Below are 13315 nucleotides of genomic sequence, written 5' to 3'. Positions count from 1 at the left end.
AGACACACGTCAGCACCTGCCAACAAGAGACTTTACAGGCACTCATGGCACCCTGAGCTCTGGTGTTCCCTGTCACCCTACCAGGAACTCCAGAACCAGGGCTGTAAGAGAGGCCATCCTGAACATTTCAGGTTCCACCACCAGGTACATTACAGCTGCAGAGCAAGGAATGCATTAAAGTGGTTATAAACCCTGTTACACCACTTTTACCTACAGGTAAGCCTATAATAAGACTTACCTGTAGGTACCTTGAATATCTCCTAAAATTGCACAGTTTAGGAGATATTCAGTATATGAACTGCTGCCGACATCATTGGCGCATGCGCACTGAAGAAAAGCGCCGCTGGTGCCATTTCTTCAGAAGTTGTGCCATGACTGACCACTCCTGCGCGTATGCAGGGGAGTGACGTCATCGCAGCTCCAGCCAAACACATCGCCAGAGCCGCAAACCCGGAAGTAACTCCAGTGGAAGATGTCCACAGTGTACTCGGGCAGACGCCAATCCAGGGCATCGTTCTAAGGTAAGTATTTCATAATGAGCTAGTATGCGATGCATACAAACTCATTATGCCTTTGTCTTGCAGGGTTTATTTGTTTTGTTTTTTTCCCCCGAGGTTTACAACCTCTTTAAGGTAAAACAGGTTTTTGATGCATTTTGGGTTTTTGGGAAGTGTCTGTTGTCTTGCAGGAGAAACCAGCAAAAACGCAACAGAAATGCATCAAAAATGCACTAGTAAACATGGGTTCTGATAGAAAACAGACTTCTCGAATACAGGATTAGAAATAGTGGAAAAAGATTAAAAGGATTGCTCTGTCTGCTACTAAAGAACCAACAATTAAGTGTGAAAAAATCAATAAAGTGATAAAAGGCTACAAATGTATCAACCAAAAAATAACACATAACAAAATATAACTAATCAGGCTAAATAAACATAGAAAAAATATATATAGTGTTCCAATCATAAACAAATACAAGGCGCACTTCTTCCAATGTTGAATGACACACAGTGCTTCAATACTCCACACATGCTTTAGTGAAATAATAGCCTCTTACCGGATATTTCTATGTGTTTCCCCATAAAAGGCATCATCTGGAGTTGGATGATCAAAGGCATCATCCGGGGTTGGAGGATGGTCCTCCAACCCCAGATGATGCCTTTTATGGAGAAAACGCATCGGGTGGATACAGCAGTTGTGACGTCACTAAGATTCAGACCTGCTGGTTTATTCCGCAGGTCGGTTCCTATCTTTACCGCTTGTTTTTATCCTTTATCTTGCAAGTGCAAAATTTTTCTAAAAATCCATTAAATTAGTGTGCCAATACTACACGATGAGCCCCTTTCTTTCTTATGCATGAGCTTTCTATTGCTGCCGGAGAAAAAGATACAGCTGACTCAAGGTGTATATACTGGCATAAGCATGTGTGGAGGCTGGGACGCTAACCATACAACACAGGATCCAGTCTTAGATGTGCAGCTGTCAGGACAAGATCAGGGCACCTCTGTGCTCTACAATCGCAAGAAGATATCCAGCATTCAACTTCCTCCCCTACCCAACACATCAGGTCCAACACCACACTCAATACTCTCCTCCTTCTGCCCAGTTACCACCGCTGAAGTTGATAAACTCTTCTCCATGGCCCGCCTCACCACCTGTCCTCTGTCCCCTCACACTTACTGAGACCACCTTCCCGCTCTATCCTAAACTCCCTAACCCACATCTTCAATCTCTCCCTCTCCTCTGGCACCTTTCCTTTCCCGCTCAAAAATGCACTGGTTACCCCCATACTTATAAAAGCCTCACTAGATCCCACCTGTTTGAATAACTTAAGACCTATCTCCCTGCTCCCATTTGCCTTCAAGCTCATCGAATGCATTATCTATGACTGAATGGGTCGCTACCTCACGGACAACAACCTTCTCAACCCGCTACAGTCCGGCTTCCGTCCACAACATTCCACTGAAACTGCCCTACTAAAACTCACCAATGACATACTAACTGCTAAAACCAATGGCCATTACTCCATACTCATACTCTTATGCCGCGTTCACACGAGCAGACTTTCCGGCATACTTGGACCGGCATACTTGGTCTGCGGGGGGCTTATCGGAATCCGGGAGCCCCCTTTAATAAGAGGGCCCCCAGATGCTGACCCCCCCACCCTATGTGAATGAGTTTGGGGTACATGGTACTGGGTGATGTTGACCACGCCCCCCTAAAACGTCACAGTCCCAGCATGCCCAGGGACTGTGACGGCATAAGGGGGCGGGGTCTCCGCCTATATAAGTCACATCAGAGCGCTCAGTGAGCATTCCAGCCTGAGAGGCCGTCGTGTCAACATCAGAAGAAGAGAAGAAGCCCAGAAGCCAAGAAGCCAGAAAGCCAGAAGTCCGGGCCTCCACTGGCAAAAGAGCGGCATGAAGATAGCGGAGGAGGATAGCGGATTCATTCACATAGGGTGGGGGGCCGGGATCTGGGGGCCCTCTTATTAAAGGGGGCTCCCGGATTCCGATAAGACCCCCGCCCGCAGACCCCGACAACCAATGGCCAGGGTTGTCGGGAAGAGGCCCTTGTCCTCATCAACATGGGGACAAGGTGCTTTGTGGTGGGGGGGGCCCCGCTGAGGGCATGTGGTCTGGTACGGTTCAGGAGGGGGGGGGCACTCGCTCGTCCCCACCCCCTTTCCTGACCGGCCGGACTACATGCTCGGATCGGGGTCTGGTATGGATTCTAGGGGGGGACCCCATGCCGTTTTTTCAGCGTAGGGGGTTCCCTTTAAAATCCATACCAGACTTAAGGGCCTGGTATGCCCCGCGACGGGGCTTGCAAGGTGTCAATCTCGCCAATAAAAGCGGCGAGATTCACTTCCTTCTCTAGTCCCGTCGTACCCGAGTCACGTTCAAAATGAACGGACTTGTCCGTGTGTGGGCAAGTCCGTTCATTCTGAAAGTCCGCCGTAACTCCAGCGAAAGTCCGTCGGAAAGACGGGCAGACCCAGCCTGCTGGAAAGTCCGGTCGTGTGTAGGCAAGTCCGTCCGTTCAGGTAGTCCGTCCGGAAAGTCTGGAGGAGAGACCGTTGGACCAAGTCTGCTGGAAAGTCCGCTCGTGTGTACGAGGCATTAGACCTCTCTGCTGCCTTCGACACAGTTTACCACCTGTTCCTCCTCAGCAAACTACACTCCCTTGGCTTCTGTGATTCTGCTTTATCCTGGTTCTCCTCTTACTCATCTCAGCGCACTTTCAGTGTCACTTACAACTCCACCTCCTCCGTACCTCTTCCTCTTTCTGCTGGGGTACCCCAAGGCTCCGTCCTTGGGCCCCTCCTATTCTCGCTCTATATCTCTTCCCTGAGCCAGCTGATAACCTCCTATGGCTTCCAATACAACCTCTACGCCGACGACACCCAGATCTATCTCTCCACTCCTCAACTCACCCCTCGATCGCCTCACGGATCTTAAACTTACTGAATGACATATCGGTATGGATGTCACACCACTTTCTCAAACTCAGTCTTTCTAAAACTAAGCTTGTTATATTTCCTCCTTCCCGGTCCTCCCTCCCATGACTTTACCAATAAGATCAACAGCCCAACCATTGGTCCCTCCACACATGGCAGGGTGCTGGGTGTAATCCTTGACTCTGACCTCTCCTTCAGCCCCCACATCCAACCGCTGGCTAAATCCTGCCACCTTAACCTCCGCAACATCTCTAGAATTCGACCATTTCTGACTAATGACACCACAAAGCAACTTATTCACTCCTTGATTATTTCCCGTCTTGACTACTGCAACTTTCTCCTTAATGGCCTACCCTTAAGCAGGCTATCCCCCCTTCAGTCTATTATGAATGCTGCTGCTAGACTAATACACCTCACTAACCGATCCATGACTTCTCCTCTCTGCCAATCCCTTCACTGGCTTTCCCTATTCCACCGTATAAAATTCAAAATGCTAACCACAACATGCAAGGCCATCCACAACATCTCCCCCATCTACATCACCAACCTCATCTGCAGATATCTCCCAAATCGCCCCCTCTGCTCCTCCCAGGACCTCCTGCTCTCTAGCTCCCTTGTTACCTCCTCCCATGCTTGCCTTAAGGACTTCTCCAGAGCCTCTCCCATCCTCTGGAACTCCCTGCCCCGGTATGTCCGATCAGCCCCTAACCTGTCCACTTTTAGGAGATCCCTGAAAATTCACTTATTCAGGGAAGCCTATCCCACACCTACCTAACAACTGTCCCGAGCCACCCCCATCAAATAATTCCCTGCATCTATTACCTTTTGTACCACCACCCTTTAGAATGTAAGCTCTACGAGCAGGGCCCTCCTGTCCCTTCTGTATTGAACTGTACTGTAATTGTGCTGTCCCCTCTCTACATTGCAGAATTCTGGTACAGAATACTTACCTTGTCACCAGGATCCTGCGATGTCCCCCCACTGCGTCCTCCACCGGATCATCAGACCAATAATCAATGTTCCAGGCTCCGTTCCCTGCGAGCCTCGCTACACATGGGGGCGGAGCCCGGCGACAAATTCAAAAAGTACAAAAAAACATAACACATACAGTAAACTGTAATCTTACAAATTACATTAATGTATCAAATCATTTCACATCCCTTTTGTCCCTGGTGCTTTGTCCAGTGCCCTGCAGGTACTTTTATATTATAGATACTGTTCTTTCTGCCTGGAAACTTGAGATTGTCCATGGCAACCAAAATGTGTCCCTTTATTTCAAAAGTCGTTTTAGACCAGCTAGAAAAGAACGATAGTAAATTAGAACACTTGCAGAATTGAGCGATAGTGAATCGTGGGGAAATTCATTTTATTATTATTATTTTTTAGAATTATATTATTTATTATAATATGTAGCACTAACTCACGGTGGAGCTGTTGGTTTAAAGTGGGCTGTTGCCCAGTGGCGCCACTAGGGTTGGTGTCACCCGGTGCCGAAAAAATTGGTGTCACCCCTCCTCCACCAACTACCTCAGTACAGACCCCCCCCCACTAACTACAGACCCCACTCCATCAATATAGCCCCCCTCCCTCAGTACAGACCCCCTTCCATCAATATAGCCCCCCGCTCAGTGCAGACCACCTTTCCTCAGTATAGACCCCCACTAAGTACTAACCCCCTCCCTCAGTACAGACTCCCCTCCCTTATTGCAGACCCCCCCATCAGTACAGACACCCTCCCTCAGTGCAGAGTCTGCAGACCCCCCTCCATCAGTATCAACCTCCCACCTCAGTGCAGACCCCACCATCAGTACATACACCCCCCCTCAGTGCTGACCCCCATCAGTATGGAATCCCCCTCTCAGTGCAGAGCCCCCATTAGTATAGAATCCCCCCTCAGTGCAGAGCCCCCATTAGTATAGAATCCCCCCTCAGTGCAGAGCCCCCCCATTAGTATAGAATCCCCCCTCAGGGCAGAGCCCCAATTAGTATAGAATCCCCCCTCAGTGCAGAGCCCCCATTAGTATAGAATCCCCCCTCAGTGCAGAGCCCCCCATTAGTATAGAATCCCCCCTCAGGGCAGAGCCCCAATTAGTATAGAATCCCCCCTCAGTGCAGAGCCCCCCATTAGTATAGACACCCCCCTCAGTGCAGAGCCCCCCATTAGTATAGACACCCCCCTCAGTGCAGAGCCCCCCATTAGTATAGACACCCCCTCAGTGCAGAGTCCCCATTAGTATAGACACCCCCTCAGTGCAGAGCCCCATTAGTATAGACACCCCCCTCAGTGCAGAGCCCCCATTAGTATAGACACCCCCCCTCAGTGCAGAGCCCCCATTAGTATAGACACCCCCCTCAGTGCAGAGCCCCCATTAGTATAGACACCCCCCCTCGGTGCAGAGCCCCCATTAGTATAGACACCCCCCCTCGGTGCAGAGCCCCCATTAGTATAGACACCCCCCCTCAGTGCAGAGCCCCCATTAGTATAGACACCCCCCTCAGTGCAGAGCCCCCATTAGTATAGACACCCCCCCCTCAGTGCAGAGCCCCCATTAGTATAGACACCCCCCTCAGTGCAGAGCCCCCATTAGAATAGACACCCCCCCTCAGTGCAGAGCCCCCATTAGTATAGACACCCCCCCTCAGTGCAGAGCCCCCATTAGTATAGACACCCCCTGCACCCACATATACATAAAGTTTACAGACCTCAGAACAGCGCGGATGATACACACAGCCGTGTGTGTCCCTCGGGCTCCTCCTCCTCCTGTGTGGATGTAAACAGAGAGGAGGGGGAGGCGGCTTCAGTCCGCTGTGCTGAGGGACACAGCGCAAGTCCGGTGGAGCAGATCAGGGCAGCGGGCAGTGTTAGCGGTGCGTGCCGCTACCTACGGGTGTCACCCCTCTGGCGGGTGTCACCTGGGTGCGGTCCGCACCCCCCGCACCCACCTAACAACGCCACTGCTGTCGCCGTCACCTTTGTTACCTCAATTTCACCAGAACCGGGTCTAGGGTCCCGTTGAGTTTAATGCCAGACAGTGTAGACACCAGACACTTGAGTATCTTTTCCAATGCTTTAATAAAGAGTAACTGAAGGAAGTAGCAGGAAAGAGGTAGAAGAAGAGTTGCAGGGAAGTTCAAATACCTTTTCTTGATGTAGTATTATGAATTGGAATCTTGTAGATGAATGTACTCTCCTTTTAGAGTTGAATCTTTGCCCGCCCGGATAGGTTTCTCTCACTAACCTAGCAACCGGCACTCAGCACGAACAAAAGTCTCTGCCACAGACTTCAATGGAATAGAAACCCGTACGATCCTCTGCCACAGGATATAATGGTTTACGATGGACAGCAAACACAGCACTAGAACCTTTAAGCCGACCCGGCAGTACTATGCGGTAGGATTATTTTAGGATGCGTCCTCCAACTGAGTCACCAGGCCCCTCTCCAGACCAGCACTCTGCATGATCCTTCCATGAGGGGTCCTCCCCCTGGGATCTTCTCAGTTGTCCAGCTTCTTCCCACAGGACAGACAGCCCAGGACCATTCCCTCGCCGCTGTGGTAGGCCCCAGACAGGCTTCTGGGCCCACCCACACGCTGCAGCAACGTGGTCCTCCCGGTCAGAGGACCACGCGGTAGTACTCCTAGCACATACCTGTCGACCAGGAGGGCCAGCAGGTGGAACGAAACAAACCCTAAAACATGGCGTCTGTCCCATAAATACTCTCTCCCAGAATGCAACTCTGAGGACCACCTCCACCGATTTATCTCCGGGACAGAAGAGCATCCATACGCTTCAGCGCGTTGCCTTTCCAACACCGACCCATGGTGACAACGACACCCACAGGCACAGTGTGAAACTACATGCATCACAGCCAAACTGGAACAGAGGCTAAATCTGACTATGTATAAAACAGATAACCCACTAAATTTACCTATAAGCGGTAGATGAAAATCTACCAGCGCTACAAATTTAATTTATGATTTCGTATTTCAAACTTTATCATACTAGACTCTTGTTTGGACAGATTTAAGTGTGTTATTACTAAGAATTGCAGGCCTACAATATAAAATGCCAAATTTCTATGCAAAACAATATACTGCTTTGAGATTTAAAAATCTGACACAATCATACCGCCATGGTGGCTACCATTGAGCTCCATTCATGAAAATGTATCTACCTCTTTAAGATCAGTGGTAAAGTAACGCATAGCGATGTTTCAAAAAATGTTTTGAAATTCACTTGAAAACGCTACTAAAATACCGTATACGCTATTTCTTGAAGTGATGCAGTATTTTAGTATTAAAAACCCTCAGTATTTTAACTTCAGCGCCCGCTAGCGTCCTTAACAACCAGTGAATAGCTGTTTGTTAAGGAGCTAGCACGCACAGCGTCCTTAACCCTTGCTCACTGATGCCTCCCGGCCCTTTGAGTGGATATAATTGGCGGAGGCGGCCATTCTAACTACGTGGTCGCTGTGATTGGCAAACACAGTGATCATAAGATCAGAAGCTTTCTGGTACTTGTTTGTTACTGCGCTGAGAGCACACTCTCAGCACAGTAAAATGTTTACCTAGGGCCACTAATATGCGGCCGCTCGGCGCTAAAGCCCACCACCCCCTGAGAGGCTGCATATATGCACCAGGTCGGCAGGAAGTGGTTAACAACCATGACTCAAAATGTAAACAAAAGAAAAACCAGAATTAATTTTTTTTAAAACAGCGTGGGGTCCCCCTATCCATACCAGACCCATCCATTCTGGTATAGATTTTGGGGAAACCTCACGACAAAAAAATAAAAAAATTTGCATGAGGTCACCTCAAAATCAATACCAGGCCCTTATCCGAGCATGCAGGCTATGGGGGGGGATGCCCTGGCTACTTCTTCACAGTCCTCCCAGACTGACACACCTGGCCATCCTAGACTGTCACTCACCAGTCCTCGCAGACTGTCACTCAGGAGATCTCCCGAACGTGCTGACCTGCTCCGGTGCCTCCAGGAAGGATGTCCTCTGTGAGTTGTAGAGGGTCCCTCCAGCACCTGAGCACCAGGCCTAAGGTCACCCCCCTCCCCAGATTAGGGGGCTTCCTCAAAGGTCTCCAACAACCTCCTCAGCACTCTATCTTCAATCTTCCACCAACACTTACTGACCCCCTGCTGGCATGACCCAGAGTATTTTAGAGGTGCCCACCCCCTGCCAGCCCTCTTGCTAGGGATTGGCTGTGGCCCTCCACAATACTCCAGGCAGCTTCTCCTAACCCCCCTCCTATTCTTCTGGGGGGGTGCTGCCTGATGAGTTACAGTACCCAGCCTCCTTGAGTCACTCACCCTCATCCAGATTCAACCCAGCCTGGCTCTCAGCTAAGCTAACAATTTACCTACACTAAGACCCCTTTCAAACTGAGGCGCTTTTCAGGCACTTTCACGCTAAAAAAAGCGCCTGAAAAGCTCACGAAAACCTATTTCCATTAAAATCAATGAATGCTTTCACACCGGGGCAGTGGGCTGGCAAGCTCTTCAATGGAAAGCTCTTCAAAAGCCCCTGAAAAGCTCTTCAAAAGCGCTCAAATGTTTTATTGGCAGTTTAGAAGTGCCTCGGTGTGAAAGTGGCTTTACAAACCTAGTTACACTTTATAACACTAGAGGGTGCTACAGCTAGTTACTAGGAAAAGATGAGGCAAGAAAATGTGTGTATAGGACTTTTTAGGTGCTCTAATTGATGTCTGTAGGGAGTAGGGGTCAAACACACAAGAGTCTGCCCCAAAGAAGCTCATGTCATTTTTAGTGTGAGACGATGCTTAGGTGTGAATCGGGGGAGCGATCCATTGATCTCTGCTGAGCAGGTGGATGACAGGTCCGTCTCCACTCACTGTGCAGAGACGGACCTGTCAGAGCCCCGCTGCCCTTTATGGGAGATCGGATGAAAATGGATCCACCTGTCCATTTTCATCCGATCCGCCAGACGGATGGAAGATAGGGTTTCCATCAATCTGGATTTGGCGGATAGGATAGCGGCGGATGTCAGCGGACATGTCACATGTCCATATAGGTGAATGGAGCGTCCGATCAGGTCTGCCTGAAAAACAGACAGGCGGACCTGATTGTACAGCATGTGTGAAAGGGGCCTAAGACAGGTGTGTATGATGGATCTGTGATGATCTTCCCCCTCTAAATTTTCAAATATGTCAGTTAGCAGTGGAAGAAATAGATATAGATTGTGTGTGTGTAATGATTATCCTTCCAAGTATTTAAAGCGGTATTAAACCCAAAAGCAGACATTTTTTCTTCTTAGATGTTATGGCTGTATTAGTTTCTTTTTGTCAGACTTTCTTTCTTCAATTTTCATCTGGTGATCCAGCCAGTAAGTCTGATGTTTTTGAAAAGCACAAGCTCTCCAACAGAATGTATCAGTTTACATGGATGAGAGAAACCATTTAACACTGGCAGGGGTGATTAAAATGATTAGCTTTTATTTATTCATGTAAAACCTTTATCCCAAAAGGAAAAAAAACTTTAACTGATTATAAAGAATTGAAATATGTCTGTTAGCAGTATAAGAGGTGTGTATGATTTGGATTATTCTTACAAGTATTTCAAGGATAAGTTCACCTTTTAGAAAAAAATAATAAATGCATATTTTCAGGTAAAACAATTTGTATTTATTATGTTATTCTTTAGGAGCCTGTAAAGCATTGCACAGAAGATTGCTGGTACCATGTAGATACACTGACAGGAACAAATCAATGAACTACCACGGCGCTCCACAGCGCCGTGGTAGTTCATTGAGAACTACAACCCAACAACTGCAAAGGATGTCAGGGCTTGTAGTTCATTCACACAGTGGTCCAAATCATTTGGTAGAAGGGGGGTTATGGTGTGGGGTTATTTTTCAGGGGTTGGGCTTGGCCCCTTAGTTCCAGTGAAGGGAACTCTTAAGGCATGCTCCCAACTTTGTGGGAACAGTTTGGGGGTGGCCCCTTCCTGTTCCAACATGACTGCGCATCAGTGCATTCATAGAGACTCTATGAATAAGCGCTGGATAGAATAAAATGCCTTAGGGCTTGGAGGATAGGTGGATTTGAAGAGAATACTTCAATAAATATACTCAAACTTATTAAAATGGAACTTTAGTCAGAACATGAAGTCCAGCTGGCCCATTTTGCAGGTATACTATAGCTATGTAAAACATTAAAATACTGTTAAAAATCCAGTAATACACTGTCTCACCCTCCTCTGCATATGCACAGTTGCTCTCTATTTGTAGGCACTGTGCCAATTTTATAGAAGCCGATCTGCTGACAGCCTTAAAGCAGAATTAAACCCTCCTATCCTTTACAGCCAAGGAAGCTGCTTCTGTTTGATCTGCAACTGCCATGGTGTTGCACATGTGATCAGTTATGACACCACCCATTTGATGGTTTGACAGTTTGGTTGAGGACACAATCAAATGTGACAGTTAGCAATCCTGGCATTCCAGGAATGTAACTGTTTTTTAAAAATGATGGGTTTAGTTCCACTTTATGATTTCCTGCTGATCAGGGGCTCTGGGCTTCAACAAAATGGCAGCCTGCAGCAAGAGGAAACAGGAACAATGCTGTAGGCAATTTACAGCACACACTGATTTTGGTAGCAAAATTATTAATGTGGAATGCATGTGCATGAAAATGAAATAGCTGCAGATATGCATGTTTTGTAAAGATTTTCTTTCCAAGTATATAAATGTGTCAGTCAGCAGTACAAGAAATAGATACAAATGTGTCTATGAGATGATCATCTCCAGGTGTTTAAATATGTCAACAGTGTAAGAAATATGTATGGATGTGTATGTTGTATGATGATTAGCCTTCCGAGTATTTAAATATGAATACCTTCCAACTGTCCCGGAATGGGCGGGACTGTCCTGAGATTTTATTGAAATCCTATCATCTAGCAGATCCAGGCTAAATCTCGGAGCCCAGTGCCAGAAAGAGTGCCAGCACTGTGCTCCACTAGTCCCCCTGCTCAGACCCCCCTACAGTGCAGCCGGTTTTTCCTTCTCTCCCTCCTGTTGGTTGTGCTGCAGTGGCATCTACAGTGTCCACAACCAGTGCCTCTCTGCCATTCTAATTTGCACCCCCCGTGTGCCTCCCCCGACACTCAGATCCCCCTGTTTGCCCCTCTTCCCTGCAGCACTGCAAGCTCTCCTCCTCACCCCCCTGTTGGCTGTATCTGCTGCGGGGCACAGGAAGATTGAGATCAGAATGGAGAGGGGAGGGGCCAGTAAATATGTCATATTTACCAGCCACTTTCCTTTACTGAATAACAGTGAACGATTGCTACGGTTTGCTCCTGTGTTCATTCAAAACTGAAGCATGGTAAACTGTATTTACTATGATTCAGTTTGTGAATGAACAGGAAGCCTCTCAGCACAGAGTACTTTCCATTCATTCACTGTCTAGTGCAGCTAAGGCTGCAGGAAAAAGAAACTGAAAGAGGAACTGCAGTCAGCTCACATAATTTGTAATAAAAACATCTTTGCCATTCTGAAGCTTCCCTCCAACCACTTTGCATATTATTTTATATATACTGTGATTCTGTACTTGCCAAATACAGTATACTGCAGAAATCTCCCTCCACTGAGTCTGGCTGCAACCATTTTAACTGTGAGCAGCTGAAGCTGCTGCCTGTTCACTTCCTGGATTTACACAGACACACAGAGGCACACCTCCAGCTCTGCAGGTCTCATTGTCTCCCTTCCTGGCAAACTCTCACAAGAGTAAGGCCCCTTTCACACGATAAGCCCTCTCGGATCTGCCTGCCTATTTTTCAGGCGGATCCGAGTGGGCCATCCATTGACTCCTATGGGCAGGCAGATGTCAGCAGAGATGTGTCCGCTGACAGCTGTCTGCCATCTGATCCGCTCAAGACACACGTATGGCGATATGTCTGCCATCCCTCTTGGCGGATTGGATGAGATCTGATGAAAACGGACATGCTGTCCGTTCTCGTCCGATCTCTCCATAGAAATCAGCGGGGCTCTGACAGGTCCCTCCCCGCTCAGTGAGCGGAGATGGACCTGTCATCGGCTCTGCGGAGATCAGCGGAGCGATCTCCCGCTGAGCTGGCGGACTCCGCTGAGCGGATCCGCCCCATGTGAAAAGGGCCTTAGAGAGAAAGCTGTGCATGATGTCATAAGTCTAGGCTTTTTTCCAGAGAAGAAAAAGGAAGTGGGCCAGTGGCGGAATTACCAGGGTCGCAACAGTTGCACTTGCGATGGGGCCCTGGCATTCCGTCACTGTGGGGGGGCCCCAGCGGGATAGCTATTCACAGGGCTATGAGTGGAGAGTGTGTCTCTCATGTAACAGCAGCACAGAGACACACACCGGCCTTGACAGTTTTCTTTCCCTCTCTGTCCGTCCTCTCTCGCACGGTATGACACAGGACACACAGCTGATCTGCTCCCCCTTCTCCCCCTCCCCTCTCCTGTGTGCTCCTCGGGCACTCAAGTGTGAAGCTAACGAGCTCACATTTCCCACAGGAGAAAGGAGGGGGAGCAGATCAACTGTGTGTCCTGTGTCATTCCGTGCGAGAGAGGATGGACAGAGAGGGAAAGAAAACTGTCAATGCCAGTGTCTCTGTGCTGCTGTCACATGAGAGACACGCTCTCCACTCAGAGCCGTGCTGTCCTGAGAAGACACTGGACTCTGATGGACTCTGATAGGAGGCACTGATAGGGGACACTAATGGACACTGATGGAGGACACTGATGGACACTGATAGGCACTGATGACATTCTTGACAGTTAATGGCAGACACAGCGTGGGAGGAAAGGACACCCTCCCAAAATTGGAAACCCAGGGCTTGGATGGAAGGGGGGCCCATCA

The sequence above is a fragment of the Aquarana catesbeiana genome, linkage group LG02, assembly GCF_042186555.1.
Source record: "Aquarana catesbeiana isolate 2022-GZ linkage group LG02, ASM4218655v1, whole genome shotgun sequence".
Lineage (NCBI taxonomy): Eukaryota > Metazoa > Chordata > Amphibia > Anura > Ranidae > Aquarana > Aquarana catesbeiana.
The sequence above is the reverse complement of the archived record's forward strand: the minus strand, read 5'-3'. Positions refer to the sequence as shown.